Source organism: Pezoporus wallicus, unplaced genomic scaffold, assembly GCF_028554395.1.
Source record: "Pezoporus wallicus isolate ANWC-B61680 ecotype Strahan unplaced genomic scaffold, APGP_CSIRO_Pwel_v1 contig_6, whole genome shotgun sequence".
Taxonomy (NCBI): domain Eukaryota; kingdom Metazoa; phylum Chordata; class Aves; order Psittaciformes; family Psittacidae; genus Pezoporus; species Pezoporus wallicus.
In genome coordinates, this window is record NW_026635111.1 from 60,250 (window position 1) to 77,163 (window position 16,914).

The following is a 16,914-nucleotide window of genomic DNA, read 5'->3' on the forward strand; positions in this document are numbered from 1 at the left end:
TGAGATCTGGCTTCCCTGGATTTGGAGAAGGCTGAGGTTCTTAATGACTTCCTTGCCTCAGTCACCACTGGCAAATACTCTGACCACACCACCCTAGTCTTGGAAGGCAGATGCAGGGACTGTGAGAATAAAGACCCTAGGCCCACTGTAGGAGAGGATCTGGTTCAAGATCATCTTAAGAACTTGAACGTGCACAAGTCCATGGGACCTGATGAAATCCATCCGTGGGTCCTGAAGGAGCCGGCAAATGAAGTTGTTAAGCCTCTGTCCATCATATTTGAAAAATCATTGCAGTCAGGTGAAGTTCTCGATGACTGGAAAAAGGCAAATGTAACCCCCATTTTCAGGAAGGGGGGAATGGATGACCCAGGGAACTACAGACCAGTCAGTCTCACCTCTGTGCCTGGCAAAATCTTGGAGCAGATTCTCCAGGAAGGCATACTAAGGCACATGAAAAAATACAAGGTGCTTGGTGACAGCCAGCATGGCTTCACTAAGGGGAAATCCTGCCTGAACAATTTGGTGGCCTTCTGTGATGGGGCTACAGAACTGATGGACAGGGGTAGAGCAGTTGATGTCATCTACCTGGACTTGTGCAAAGTGTTCGACACTGTCCGGCATGACATCCTCATCTCTAAATTGGAGAGACACCAATTTGATAGATGGACCATCCAGCGTGACCTTGACACGCTTGTGAGGTGGGCTGATGACAACCATATGAAGTTTAACCGTGACAAGTGCAAGGTCCTACACCTGGGTTAGAGCAGTCCCAGGCACAGCTACATGTTCAGCAGAGAAGAGCTTCAGAGCAGCCCTGTGGAGAAGGACTTGGGGGTGTTGGTCAATGAGAAAATGAACATGAGCTGGCTTCAGTTGCACTTGCAGCCCAGAAAGCCAACTGTATCCTGTGCTTCATCAAAAGAAACGTGACCAGCAGGTCGAAGGAGGTGATCCTGCGCCTCTACTCTGCTCTTGTGAGACATCACTTGGGGTATTGTGTACAGTTCGGGTGTCCTCAACATAAAAAGGATATGGAACTGTTCGAACAAGTCCAGAGGAGGACCACAGCTGGAACACCTCCCGTATGAATATAGGCTGAGAAAGCTGGGGCTGTTCAGCCTGGAAAAGAGAAGGCTGCGTTGAGACCTCATAGTATCCTTCCAGTGTCTGAAGGGGGCTAATAAGGATGCTGGGGAGGGACTCTTCATTAGGGACTGTAGTGATAGGACAGTGGGTAATGGGTTAAAACTTTAACAGGAGAAGTTTAGGTTGGATATAAGGAGGAAGTTCTTTACTTTAAGGGTGGTGAGGCACTGGAATGGGTTGCCCAGGGAAGTTGTGAATGCTCCATCCCTGGCGATGTTCAAGGCCAGGTTGGACAGAGCCTTGGGTGAGATAGTTCAGTGTGAGTTGTCCCTGCCCATGGTAGGGGGGTTGGAACTAGATGATCTTAAGGTCCTTTCCAACCCTAACTATTCTATGATTCTATCAGACAACACCGAGCTTTCTCAGGGTGGCATGGGCATAGGTAAAACTTATGCAGTATATGCAGCAACATTCTTGTTCACAGCAAAAGGGTCTGTCTGGTTTCAAGGGTTTTCAAAGTGCATTCTAAATCTTTAAAATTCCCCAAATCTGTGGGAAATAGCCTGGTGGTAGATCAAAAGGTGTGAAACAATGTGTGCTTCATAGGTTGACCCTATGAGGGGGGGAAACAAAGAGGTGCTATTGTTAACAATTCCCATTACATGCCTCCCAAAGTATATAGGTGATTCCCACACTGGCAGCGCATGCCAGATCAGTTTTATGATCAATAATTCTTTTGTATTACAAACCATTATCTTAAAGTACAATGAAATGAGAACCTTAGCCCAGGACCCAATGCTAATAAACACTGAAACAGTAAATATTGGCTTCAGGTAAGGTGTGACATAATCAAACTCTGAGACCAAGCCAACATCTCCAAAAGCAAATAAATCAGCATTGTCAGGAATGACTATTAATCTGAAACAATGAATGCTTCTCTCAAATACAGTTAGACACACTTTGTCAATGACAATATGTAATCGTCCGTGCTGAAACACACAAAAATAGAAAAGTACTGTTTGGCACAGATTGTGGTAACATAACCTTGAAAATAGGAGAGTTAACACCGCTGTTAGCAAAAAGGATGCTTATACACATGAGGTAATGGTCCGTGGTGGCTCCTCCCCAAAAGGCCCCTCTTTGGCTCCTCACTGGAAAGTCCCCAACCAGCAGAGACCCTTATAGTATAGCTGGCCACTCCTCCCGATGTAGGATGGCCCCCTACATCAGAATGAGTGTGCATTTTCACTAGTATAAAAGCCCGAGCCTCATGCAGTGCAAGGAAGCAGAGCCTCATACCAGCCAGGTCAACATTGCCTCCACAGGGATGCCCGCTAAGGCTGACCCTGCCACCTCGCACTGCGATGAAGTTTCTCAGAGCTGGTTTCCTGGTCATCATTACATGGTCTTTGGGGTTGGTAAGATAACCAAACATCAGAAATATCCTTTACTGTATCTTTTGTTATCTCTATATTTTCCCTGTATTAATAAACTAATTGTGATTCTTTATTGTGTTGCGTTTCTCTCAACCCGGTATCCTCAAACTGTGGAATATAAATTGGTGACGAGTATGGGATTCCAGGTCTGAGAGAGCATGAGAGAAATATTTAGGTATAACAAGAATTAGTGGGGCTGTGTAGTGGAGTTCAGAGCTACCAGCTTGCACCACTTATTAGTTGTGATAGGATTGTGAGTGGGGCCACGTGGTGGGGTTGCACACCTACTGGATTGCACCACGTATTAGTGTGTAGTGGGGCCATGTAGTGGGGTTGCACAGCTACCAGATCGCACCGTGCTTTAGTGGGGCCGCATAGTGGGGTTGCACAGCTACCGGATTGCGCCACATTTTAGTTGTGATAGGATTGTGAGTGGGGCCATATAGTTGGGTTGAATAGCTACCGGACTGTGCCACGCTTTATTGTGTGCTAGGGTTGTGTAACCATGTTCAAGAGGAGCCTGTCTTCCCGTTTGGCTCCTGGTGCTCTGCCAGTGGAACGGCCAGGATGGACCCCTGAGCCCTGGAATACTTTGTGGGAGAGGTGGGAAACTCGTACACAGGTGGGGCTGGAGCCATGGAGTGAAAAATGCTCTCTCGATCTACTGAAGTATTGGGGGCAGTTTGTGGAGATACCACATACAAAGCCCAAAGAGCGCCTGCAACACACTGGGCTCATGGGAGGAGCCCTGCTTAGTTCTGTTTAAAGTAACATGAGGACAAAACCAAGACTTAGAGGAGCAGGTATATTAGTTGAAACAAGAACTGCTAACTGAAAAAGCGAGAGGAGTAGTGCAACAAAAAGTTTTATTAGCTGCCACCCAAGCAACATCAGGGTGGCAGGAAGAAAACTAGAGAAATTAGCAGTATCGTATGCCGTGTGGACGGCGTGGCAGCGGTGGAGACACCCAAAGCCCAGTGCAGATATGGGACCGCAGGTACAGGCAGTAATAACCAGATTGGGATCCCGAAACATAGGATGGAGACATCTGGAGTACATTGGATAGTGAGGAGGATGGAAATGAACAGTAGAAAGATGTGGAGAGAGCCTCGGGCTGTGGCTCCTCCTGTGGAGTGGCTGGGGTGGACACAGGAACCGTGGAGCACATTGTGGGATAAAATAGAGACTTGCACTAACGTAGGGCCTGAACTGTGGGGAGCTAAGGACCCCATGGGAGTGTTAAAGTATTGCAAAGAATTTCTGCCCTGGGGCGTCATAATGCACCCACCCCCCACTCCCAGAGGGATGGGGAGGAGAATAGAAAGAACGTAAATCCCACAGGTTGAGATAAGAACAGTTCAATAATTAAAGTATAATACAAAACTACTACTATGACCACCAATAAGAATAACAATAAGGGAAATAACAAGGGGAGACAATATAAAACTAAAAAGGGGAGGGAAAAAAACAATAAACACAAGTGCCACACAATACGATTGATCACCACCCGGTGACCAATACCCAGCCTGACCCAAGCAGCGATCCAGCCCTTCTGGGTAACTCCCCCCACTTTATATACTAGGCATGACATGCTGTGGTATGGAATACCCCTTTGGCTAGTTTGGGTCAGGTGTCCTGTCTCTGCTTCCTCTTGGCTTCTTGTGACTCTGGGAGTGGGGGCGGGAAGAAGGAGGGGAGTGAGCAAACATCTGCATGATTCTGAGTTACTGGCTGGGCTTAAACCACGTCATTGGGTCATATCTAGTAATTACAATAAAGCATTTTTCCTTATCACAGGGGCAAAATAGCAATCACATTATTCAATTTGTTAATACAGTTTCTCAAGTGGGAAACAAATTGGAGTGCTTATGCCACCCTCAATCATTAGATTCTAAATTTGGGTGGTTAGCAGAACCAGTTCCCAAAGCACCCTGCTATCAACCTAATTTAGAATATTTACCCCCTAGCACCCCATTTATCAATAACAACCTTTCAAAGCCCTAATAAGGCCCTGTGGTGCATTATGATGCCCCAGGGCACAAATTCAACCTGGATGGGGAGAACAGGCAATTATAACTACACTCTGCATTACAATCACACCCAAGCGCAGCATCAATTTCAGTGTGACATGTTGACGCGGGAGTCACGGACAACGCAGAGACAATCAATGTGATCAAGCAATTGCCAAATTTATTACAAAGCCTTAACTCCTTATATACTATTTCTTACATGCACTTACAGTGATTTGGCATATTATGATTGGATACATGTCTTGAAGACCCTTAGTGACTAACATATAATTGGTTAAGCACAGGTGTGATAACTTGACCTCGAAAGCTTGCCAACAGTCCACAGTTGTCATTACCTCAGTGAATTCCAGCTTCTTCTTATCTTGCTTGCTTAAGCTTCTTTGGGCCTCTCATGGCCTTGCTGTATCTTTTAGGATTATTCAGAGTTTATGTACTAATTATGCATTCCCCTGTGAGAACACTGTCTCCACATCTCCCCCTTTTTGTTTCAGATATGTTTTGGGTGACCCTACTTGAGCAGGGGATTTGGGCTAGATTATATCTCCAACATATGCCAACTACAGGCTTCTGGGCCTGCCCCTTTTTTCTGCTGTATGGCTCTCTGATAACAGGGGAGGCCATCCCTCACATCTGGCATGGCATGTGTCCCCACCGCTCCACACCTGCCAGGTTGCAGCCAACAGCAGAGCTAAAGGTTCTTCTTGGTGGCAAACACAGTGGCCAACCCAGTCTTGCCCTAGACTGTGGTAGCAGGCATTTTGTCAGCCTCAGTCCCTGCACCTTGTCAATGCAGAGTTTCACCTGCTTCATCCAGTAACAAGTCACTACTACAGCAAGGCAAACATAAACTTCATAGAATCATAGAATCGTTAGGGTTGGAAAGGACCTTAAGATCATCTAGTTCCAACCCCCCTGCCGTGGGCAGGGACACCTTACGCTAAATCATATCACCCAAGGCCTCATCCAACCTGGCCTTGAACACTGCCAGGGATGGAGCATTCACAACCTCCCTGGGCAAACTATTCCAGTGCCTCACCACCATAACAGGAAAGAATTTCCTTCTTATATCCAACCTAAACTTCCCCTGTTTAAGTTTTAACCCATTACCCCTTGTCCTGTCGCTACAGTCGCTAATGAAGAGTCCCTCTCCAGCATCCCTATAGGCCCCCTTCAGATACTGGAAGGCTGCTATGAGGTCTCCATACGGCCTTCTCTTCTCCAGGCTGAACAGCCCCAACTTCCTCAGCCTGTCTTCATACGGGAGGTGCTCCAGTCTCCTGATCATCCCTGTGGCACTTCTCTGGACTTGTTCCAACAGTTCCATGTCCTTTTTATGTTGAGGACACCAGAACTGCACACAATACTCCAGGTGAGGGCTTCCAAGAGCAGAGTAGAGGGGCAAGATAACCTCCTTTGACCGGCTGGTCACACCCCTTTTGATGAAGCACAGGATACGGTTGGCTCTCTGGGCTGCAAGCGCACACTGCCTGCACATGTTCATTTTCTCATCAACCAGCACCCCCAAGTCCTTCTCCACAGGGCTGCTCTGAATCTCTTCTCTGCCCAACCTGTAGCTGTGCCTGGTATTGCTCCGACCCAGGTGTAGGACCTCGCACTTGGCATGTTTAAACTTCATAAGGTTGGCATCAGCCCACCTCACAAGCATGTCAAGGTCCCTCTGGATGGCATTCCTTCCCTCCAGCGTATCAACTGAACCACACAGCTTGGTGTCATCGGCAAACTTGCTGAGAGCACACTCAATCCCATTGTCCATGTCAGTGACGAAGATGTTAAACAAGACCGGCCCCAACACTGATCCCTGAGGGACACCACTCATTACTGGTCTCCAGCCAGACATTGAGCCACTGACCACAACTCTTTGTGTGCAGCCATCCAAAAGACACCCAAACCCCTGACTATGACACCACCCTTTTGACCATTTATTAACCTGGCTAATCCTCCTAGCTTTTTTTAGGTCCTCCCCTGTATCCTGGAGAACTGACAGAAAGACTATCTGAGCTCCAGAGTCCCTAACCACCTCCCCCAGGGCTCTGTAGTCCTTCTTTATGTTCCCCAGGCTACTACCATCTATATCCCTAGCACCCACATGGATCACCAGTAATGGGTAATAGTCCGTGGGACTTACTAGAGCAGACAGCCTCTCTGCCACATCCCTGATCCGTGCCCCTGGTCGGCAACACACCTCCCATGAGACAGGGTCAGGCCGACAGACGAGTGCTTCTGTCCCTTTCAGTGTAGAGTCTCCTACTACTACGACCCACCGCTTTTTCCTGGCAGCACCAGTAGAGATCTTCTTTACCAGTGCATCAGACGGCTGTTTCTGGCTAGAGTGCATTTCCTCATCAGCCCCCAGCAGGACAGCAAAGTGGTTCTGTGTGGGGACAACAGATTCAGGAGGAAGCCCCTTGCTTTTGATTGTCCTCTTCCTCCTTTTTTTGTTTTTTTTTTTTTTTGTCACTAATTCCCAGCTTCCCAGGTTAACAGCCTCCTTCTTTCCTTCATGAATTACAGGGGAAGCTTGAGGCCCCTGCACAGTTCAGGCTGGGAGCAAACATTCCTGCTTACTCTCAGCTTCCCTGACATCTTGCAGTCTATTAACAGCATCCCGCAGCTCAGCCACCTGCTGCAGGAGCCCCTCCACCAGGGAGCACCGAGTGCAGCCCTGCCCATTGTGCACCACTCCCTCACAAGACCAGTGCAGGCACTCTCTACACTCCGAGCTCTGCAATGCAGCCTCCCCTCTCATCGGCTCTGTCTGGGTGCCTATGCTGGCCACCGCCGGGGCAGCAAGAGCAGAGCTCCCGGACCGGGCCCTAGTCATACGACGAGTGCTCACCATCCCGATCGCCTGCCCACGCAAACTAGTTCGCTGCGCTCCCTGGGGCAGTTTTTTAACCAGTCAGGGCTGGTGCCGCTGCTTCAGGCTCCGCCCCCTGTGAGTCAGCTGCTCGCGTCAGCTGAGCTGCCGGCTCCTGGGCAGGTCCTGTTGAGGACTTGAGGCTCCCTCGGTGGCTCTTGTCCCTCGGAGTTGAGGCTCCTGGACGCTGACCTCCCCCCCCCCGGCTCCGGTGTTCAAGGCTTCCTCTCTCGAGCTACTCACCTCAGCAATTGACCCAAATTTACATTAGCAGAGTAACTATTACAGGGTGCAGCAGCATGTTGAAGATGCTGATGGCAGCAAGGGACTAGCCAAAGATATTTCTTATCAGTGGAATTCTCCCACCCTCTTAATTTGTTCCATCACCTGCTTTATAACACTACCGTTGTATTAGAATCTTTCCAGCTTTTGCCTTAGCATTTTCTAGCAGCTACTGCAAATTTCCGTACTCTAACATCTCTTTTACAAGTGACAAATCTATATAATACAAGGTGTAGTTTCTTATTAGCAACTGGCTAGTAAATACAGGTGGTTTTATACACAAAATCACAGCCTCTAATAATAGCTATGTTACAAGCACACATATTCAGGATGTTACTTTTCAGTTGCCCCCAAGTGATGTTTTGCGATCATTAGTTTTTCTCTTCCTCTGTCTCATTCTGCTTGGGGTATTCACAATCAGTTCCTGTAGCTGAGGCATCAGGTTCCTCCATTCGACTGTCCAGCTCATGGTAGGGCTTGACAAACTTTGCAGGCAGTTGCTATGGACCTATAGGCAGGAGGACACAAATATACCCCCTCCTCCAGTTCTTGAGAAGCAGACAGGTTAAACTGCACGTTGTTAACAGTCACAGAGTTTGCTGCATCATTGCCTCTTTTTTTTTTTTTTTTCCTCTGCCACCCTGATGCTTCTTAGGTGACGGCTCATAAAGCTTGTGGTTGCACTACCCTTCTCGCTTTTTTCATTAGCAGTTCTTATTTCAACCGATCTATCTATTCCTCCAAGTCTTGGATCCACCCCCAGGTTACCTTAAACATAGTAAGCAAGGCTCCTACCATCTACCCACTGTGTTGCAGGTGTCTCTACAAACTGCCTCAATACCTCAATAGATTGAGAGGTTGGGTTTTCTTGTTTTTTTTTGTTGTTGTTGTTTGTTTGTTTGTTTTGTTGTTTTTTTTTTGTTGTTGTTTTTTTGTTGGTTTTTTTTTCCTTCACTCCATGGCTCTGGCGTCCATCCTGGCCGTTCCGCCGGTGGAGCACCGGGAGCTGAATCGGAGGTCAGCTTTTTTTGTTGTTATTTTTTTTGTTTGTTTGTTTGTTTGGGTTTTTTTGTGGGTTTTTTTGTGTTTTTCCAAAAGTCTCTCACCCTGCTTGGCACAGCTACAAACGGTGGTCTGCTCGGCAGCAGCTATAAAAGCCTGCCTGCTCGGCAGCAGATACAGCTGCATGCCTGCTTCAGCAGCAACCATAAATACCTGACGGCAACCGCACTTTTGCATTAACCCTTTCTTGCTCGAAATGTTAAACTGCTACCGGTTAAAAACTTTTACATGAACCCAACAACAAAAAATACACAGAACACCGTCTGCCCAACACACACACACACACGTATGGGATCCCACAAGCCCACGCCACACAACTACAATATTTGAAGCACAAAATCCAAATCATTGCTCCCACTACACAGTCCCACGTACAGAACGTGACACAAGGACCCTGTGGAGACTAACAGCAAACCATCTCCGAGAAGCATCATTGCAGTGCAAAGTGGCAGGCTCAACCTTAGCGGGCGTCCCCACAGAGGCTCTGCTTCCCCCACATCGTATGAGGCTTGGGCTTTTATACTGACCAAAATGCACACTCATTCCGACACAGGTGGCCAGCTTATGTTGGAAGAAGTGGCCAGCAATATCTTTAAAGGTCTCCAAGGGTTGATAGAAACCTGGACATACTTATATTTACCAACTTCTAGTACATGAGTATCACAGAGAAACTGTATCAAATGACTTGTATAAGGGGTCCCAAGTCCGCAGTCCGTCACAGTATGTCCAATACCCCTGATAAGAGCATAAGAGAGACCTTCCCACCACCAGAAAATCACACAATACGTCTGTATCCCACGCTGGTCTCGCTTCCCTGGAGGTTTGGGGGGGTGGTGGGTGTTTTTTGGTTTTTTTTTTTACTTTAACATAAAAAAAGGTTGCTCACTTCACTTTAAGAAAGGCTGAAAACATCCATAAAACAGATGTCCTGAGCTCAAATTTCAATTCATTCAATCACTGACAAGGCGGGTGTCCTGGAGCGGTGCTGACTCTTTCCAGGGTTTCACCCATCGAGGTGGCACCCACTGCAAACCGGAATCTGTAATTTACACACATATAACCTCAACCTGTTAGTTTTACTTTCACAGGACCTTACCAAATGCTGGTTTCCAAATCCTTGTACTGGACAAGAATACCCGGAATTTTAGTCATATAACCTGAACCTAATGCCTGACCATGTATTATAGCAGGGGGATCATTAAAGTCTCCTGTCAATAGCACAAAAAAATCATAACATATACAGCTTGAGTATAAGAGGATTTTAACCCATATGTGGTCACCGCTTGTCAGGCCTCCTTAACTATTTTGAGATCAAAAGCTTCCCACTCTTTAGCCCCCTGCTGTGTAGTAAACAAAGGATATGCAGAGAGGCCCATTGCAGAAAATTCACCAGTAATAATCGCATCTTTGATTAACCCGTGCCAACAGTGTGCAGGATTTGTGCCCCCCCCCCCCCCATACCTCTCCCACCCCCTCCCCCTGTTTGCCTTCTTTAAGGAAGGGGTTTAGGGAGGATAAGGTGGAGTCGCCGATGGAGATGTCTCAATCCCAGTCTCGAGGGCTTCAAGCTTTTTCATCAATTGTTACAGCTGAGTGTCTCCAAGGCCAGTGAGTAGTTGCTGATGAGCTGAGCAGACTGACCCGGGAGACAAAGAGTCAGAGTCTGGAAGCAGAGGATGTAAATCTGGCTCGGATTCAGGGGACTCAGAGTCTAATCCTGGGTTGAACTCAGGGTCTCCGTTGTTCGTAGCTATGTCTTTCTTGTCAGGTGTCTCTCGTTCGGTATGTGGCCATCTGTGGACCTGGCTCTTGCTTTCATCGGCTCGGGGCATTGATTTTTTCCGCACCATTCCAGGTACCACAGGAGGTGCAAAAGTCATAGCCTCAGCACTATGATGGGGGTTAGGGGAGACAGCCCCTTCTGGAGCTGTGGCAGCAAATACAGAAGCTACCGCCACCCTTTCCAATTTCATATATTTCAAAGTCTCAAACACCAATCTCCAAAGCGTAGAGTGTTTCTGTGCATCTTTGGTCCCTTTACTAACCTCTCGATTACGGGACCACTTTAACAGCCTCTGTAAGGCAGCACTATTATATTGCAGTCCTCTCTTAGAGAGAATGTGTTGGAGGACCTTCACCACCGCCAGTTCCTCTTTGGATAGCAAGTGCCCCATCTCCACCCCGGCCGCTCACCTGATCAGGGCAAGATTCCCAAAGCTTTGCAGACGTCTGACTTCTCAGCGCTGGGGCAGCGCTGAATGGCTCTCCGCCCCCTCCTTTTCGTCGGATCTTCAAACTCGTCTTCATCGAGTTACCGATCGGAGGGTCCCTGTTCGGGTGCCACTTGTTGACGCGGGAGTTACGGACAACGCAGAGACGATCAATGTGATCAAGCGATTGCCAAATTTATTACAAAGCCTTAACTCCTTATATACTATTTCTTACATGCACTTACAGTGATTTGGCATATTATGATTGGATAAATGTCTTGAAGACCCTTAGTGACTAACATATAATTGGTTAAGCACAAGTGTGATAACTTGACCTCGAAAGCTTGCCAACAGTCCACAGTTCTCATTAACTCAATGAATTCCAGCTTCTTCTTATCTTTCTTGCTTAAGCTTCTTTGGGCCTCTCATGGCCTTGCTGTATCTTTCAGGATTATTCAGAGTTTATGTACTAATTATGCATTCTCCCATGAGAACAGTCTCCACAGTGACAGAATAAAGCTTGTATCAATTCTGACCTGGGAACCTCATGGACCTATAACAATGAATTAGCAATTACGAATGATGACATATTTTATAATCTAGGACTCTAGGATTTTATGTGGAATGTTAAGAATGGAAATTGCCAAAGATTCTACAACTTCACTGGTCTGAATCCTACACACTACAGAATAATGGTTGGCTAAATGCTAACTGTAGTTGGGCAACATGTGGTCCAGGCATCATATCGCAGAATTGCGGAATCATTAGGGTTGGAAGGGACCTCTGGAGATGATCTAGTCCAACCCAAGCAGGCCAAGCAGGGCCACCTAGAGCAGGTTACACAGGAATGCCTCCAGGTGGGTTTTGAATGTCTCCAGAGAGGGAGACTCCACAACCTCCCTGGGCAGTCTGTACCAGTGCTCTGCCACCCTCAATGTAAAGAAGTTCTTCCTCATGTTGAGGTGAAACTTCTTGTGTTTCAGTTTATGGCCGTTGCTCCTCGTCCTGGACACCACTGAAAAGAGTCTGGCACCATCCTCTTGGCACCTTCCTTTGAGATATTTATATGCATTAAAGAGATCCCCTCTCAGTCTCCTCTTATCTAAACTAAACAGGCCCAGCTCCTGCAGTTTCTCCTCATAAGAGAGATGCTCCAGACCCCTAATCATCCTTGTGGCCCTCCACTGGATCCTCTCCAGTAGCTCCTTGTCTCTCTTGTACTGAGGAGCCCGGAACTGGACACAGTACTCCAGATGTGGCCTCACCTGGAGGATGTCATGGTGGTGGCATGGACTGATCCTTTGGTTCAGCTGCAGTGTCTTTCATTGGGGTTGGAGTGGCTGCAGTGTCTGTTGTTGGGGTTTGAGTAGCTGCTGTGCTTGTCACTGGGGTTGGTGTAGCTGCTGTGCCTTGAGTAGGAGTAGCTGTGTTGTCTGTTGCTTTGCCATCAGATCCAGAGACATCCTTCTCCTGCTCCTTATAGAACAGGGCTCTATAGGCGTAGGCCAAGACACAGCATGTTGCAGCTAGTTGTCCTGCTCTGGTATTGCAAGGACAACAGCACACCTTCTCTAAGTGTTCTGCTAATTTTTCCAGATTCTGCATTTGTTCAGGAGTGAAATTCCAAAGCACTGGATGGGCCAACTGGCTTAAGTGCATGCCCATATGGTCCCACACACCCTGCCACTCATGACTGTCCAGCCTCGCAGAAGATCTCTTGGTGGTATTCTTAAATAGTCATTTAACCTTAGAAAAGACCTGAGCCTGACCCTGCTTAGCTTCTGAGATCAGACAAGGTTAGGCATTCTCAGGGTGGTATGGCCATAGGCAAAACACAGAGAGCATATTCAGCAACATGCTGGTTCCCAGCAAAAGGAGCAGGGTTCTTTCAAGGGCACTGAAAGGATATTCAAGATCTTTAACATTTCCAGAATCTACTACTGTAAATAGCCTCATAGGGGAGCGGAGGGTGTGAGGAAATATCTCCTCCATAGGTTGAGCCGCTGAGGGAAGGAATAAAAAATATGTGTAATTGTTAAAAATTCCCATTACATGCCTCCCATAGTATAGAGGTGATGAACATAGTTGAGGATGCATAAAAGCCCAGTTTCATGATCAGTGAGTCTATTGTATTACAAGTCATTACCATAAAATGCATCAAAACAAGAACCTTAGCCCAGGCCCCAAAGCCAATAAACACCAAAACAGCAAATACAGGCTGCAAGTAAGGTAAGACACGCTGATACTCTGAGACCAAACGCAACAACTCCGACAGACAATAAATCAGCATTATGATGAGTGACTATTAATCTGAAACAATGAATGCTTATCACAAATACAATTAGACACATCCTGGTCTGATCTGTTGTTACCAAACCTTTGGGCCCCATGTTGGTCGGCAAAAAGGACTGTCGTGGTTTAAGCCCAGCAGGTAACTCCCTCGCTTCTTCCCCTGCCCCCTGGCTCCCAGAGGGATGGGGAGGAGAATTGAAAGAATGTAAATCTCACGGGTTGAGATAAGAGCAGTCCAGTAACTAAGGTATAACACAAACCACTACTACAACCACTAATAATAATAAGGATAAGGGAAATAACAAGGGGAGAGAATATAAAACTAAAAGGGGAAAGGAATAAAAGCAATAAACACAAGTGAAGCACAATACAATTGCTCACCACCCGCCGAACGATACCCAGCCTGACCCAAGCAGTGATCTTGGCCTTCCAGGTAACTCTCTCTAGTTTATATACGGGGCATGACTTACTGTGCTATGGAATACACATTTGGCTAGTTTGGGTCAGGTGTCCTGTCTCTGCTTCTCGTAACAGGGTAGCTGAGACGAAGCAGGAATGCTTGCTCCTGGCCCAAACTGTTCAGGGGCCTCAAGCTTCCCCTCTAGTTCATGAAGGAAAGAAGGAGGAAGCTGGGAATTAGTGATAGCAAAAAAAACAACAAAAATAGGAGGAAAAGGACAATTAAAAGCAAGGGACTTCCTCCTAAACCGCTTTGCTGTCCTGCAGGGGGCTAATGAGGAAACACACTCACGCCAGAAACAGCCGTCTGATGCACTGGTAAAGAAGATCTCTACTGGTGCTGGCCAGGAAAAAGTGGCGGGTCGTAGTAGTAGGGGACTCTACTTTGAAAGGGACAGAAGCACTCGTCTGTCAGCCTGACCCTGTCTCAAGGGAGGTGTGTTGCCAACCGGGGTCACTGATCAGGGATGTGGCAGAGAGGCTGTCTGCTCTAGTAAGTCCCACGGACTATTACCCACTTCTGGTGATCCATGTGGGTGCTAGGGATATAGATAGTAGTAGCCTGGGGAACATAAAGAAGGGCTACAGAGCCCTGGGGGAGGTGGTTAGAGGCTCTGGAGCTCAGATAGTCTTTCTGTCAATTCTCCAGGGTACAGGGAAGGATCTAAGAAAAGCTAGAAGGATTAGCCATGTTAATAAATGGTTAAAAAGGTGGTGTCATAGTCAGGGTTTTGGGTGTCTTGAACACGGGACCCAAGTTTGTAGGCCAGGTCTAGTAGGGGCTGGTGGAGCTGGTCTGATGATAAAGAAGAGAAAGAGCAGTTTTGGTAGGAGGCTTGCCAGACTGGTCAAAGAGGCTTTAAACTAGATGTGTTGGGGGAGGGGGGCATCATTCCATCCCAACACACCCAGTCAGTTGCCAGCACCTATAATAAATGCTTGGAGCAATGTAGATATATTCCAGCCATTCCAGCCAATGAGCCAGCTTCATTTGGAGCTCGGCTTAGATGCCTCTATCCAAACGCCCTGTCCTGGGTTCAGCAAGTTGCAGTCATTTTTCTCCTTCTTGGTAGCTGGTGCAGTGCAGTGTTTTGACTTTCGGCTTGGGAACAGAGCTGATAACAAGGATGTTTTGGTTTGGCCAAGGACTTTGTGAGCCTCATGCTCTGCCAGGGAGGAGGGGAAGCCAGGAGGAAGCAGAGACAGGACACCTGACCCAAACGGACCAAAGAGGTATTCCATACCGCAGCACGTCATGCCCAGGATGTAACTGTGAGTTAGCCGGAAGGGCTGGGAGACTGCAGGGTTGGAGGAGGCATCGGTCAGAGCTTGGTCGGGCTGGGGGGGGTGAGTTATCAGTCGGCTGGTGGTGAGATGTTGTATTCTTTTCCCTTGTTATTTCCTTTATCATTATTATTATTGGTGGTGATTTGTGTTATACCTTAGTTACTAAACTGTTCTTATCTCAACATGTGGGAGTTGCATTCTTTTCGATTCTCTTCTCTGTCCCTCTGGGAGTAGGCGGAGGGCAAGAAGGGGGGAAGTGAGTGAACAAGCTGTCTGGCTAGGGTTTAAACCACGACAGTTCTTTTTGGCACCCAACGTGGGGCACGAGGGGTTGAGATAACAACAGATCTGACTGGATTAATAGTCACTAGTCACAATGCTGATTTATTGGCTCTCAGAGTTGTTCTTGTTGATCTCACAGTTTCAGAATGTTGTAACTTACTTAGAGCCGGTATTTGCTGTGTTAGCGTTTATCAAGTGTGGGGCTTTGGCTAAGGTTCTTGTTTCACTGTAGTTTATGGCAATGACTTGTAATACAGGGGGGCTCCACCAGAAGGGCGGGATGGACGTGGCGGTGGACTTGTGCCTGGCCTTCCGGCTGCTCTTCACCGTCCTGGCCCTCGCCCTCACCTCCGTCTTTGTGAGGCTGCGGGGAGCCGAAAGGGACCGGCCTCGGGAGCCGGCGGCTGCTGAAGCGGCCCGGGAGAGCGGCCCCGGGGACCAAATGACGGCGGGATAGGGCCCAAAGGCCGCGAGGGGACGGCTGCCGGTGGAGGAGGTCGGGGGGGTCCAGGAGCAGAAGGAGGCGGCTGCTGAGCAGCGGGAGAAGATGCGGAGGAGCCAAGTCCCGCTGCCGAGCCGAGCCCAGCGGAGGAGCCCAGCCCTGCGACGGCCGAGAGCATTCCCCGGAAGCCGCCCGCCGAGCCCCAGGAGGATGCAGGAGACCACGAAGCATTTCCCAGCAAGGCAGAGGAGGAAGAGCTGGAGTCAGGAAAAAAGAAGCTGGTGGTGGGAGAGCCGGCAAGCACAGCAGCTACACCAGCCCCAATGACAAGTACAGCAGCATCGTTAGACAGTTCTGAAGGTTTTGAAAGGCCTTTGGGTATCCTTGGGACCTGCCTGCTGATTGTGATAGGGATCAGCATGTTGGCACACATACAGACTGTGTTTTACCCACAACCATTTTGTCTGATTTCAAAAGTTAAGCAGAGTCAATTTTGGGTCTTGTCTGGGGTTAGACAAGGATACAGGAGGACCAGGAGATTTTCCCCAAGGCTGGACAGTCATGAGTGGCAGGGCATGTGGGACAGTATGGGCAAGTACCTAGTCCACTGGGCCCCTCCAGTGCTTTGGAAGCATCGGAGATGGAAGGCAGCTGTATGGAGTCCCCAGCAACAAGCTGCAGAAACTGCTGGAGGGAAGAGTGAATTATGTTAAGCCTGGTGGGCCCATGGCACTTCAGGACATCAGAGCAGAGATGCAACATAGAAATGGACGCATGATCAAGGGGTATACTTAGCAATGGACACTATTGCCCAGGTTATTTACAAGTGTGAACACTGCACACAGTCTCTCCTGCTCTGAAAGACTGTTACAAGCGATGGAGCCTGGCATCATGGACCAGATGGACGAAGCAGCTTTATAGCTACTGGTCCATGCACTTAGATAAGAGTGATGGTATACTGAAAATGTGAGATCTGAGCATGATGTGAATGGTATGGAATAAGGGGTGGATAATGTCCTGGGTTCAGCAGTAGCAGTCATTTTCTCCTCCTTGGCAGCTGGTGCAGTGCAGTGTTTTGACTTTCGGCCTGGGAACAGAGCTGATAACAATGATGTTTTGGTTTGGTCAAGGACTTTGTGAGCCTCATGCTCTGCCAGGGAGGAGGGGA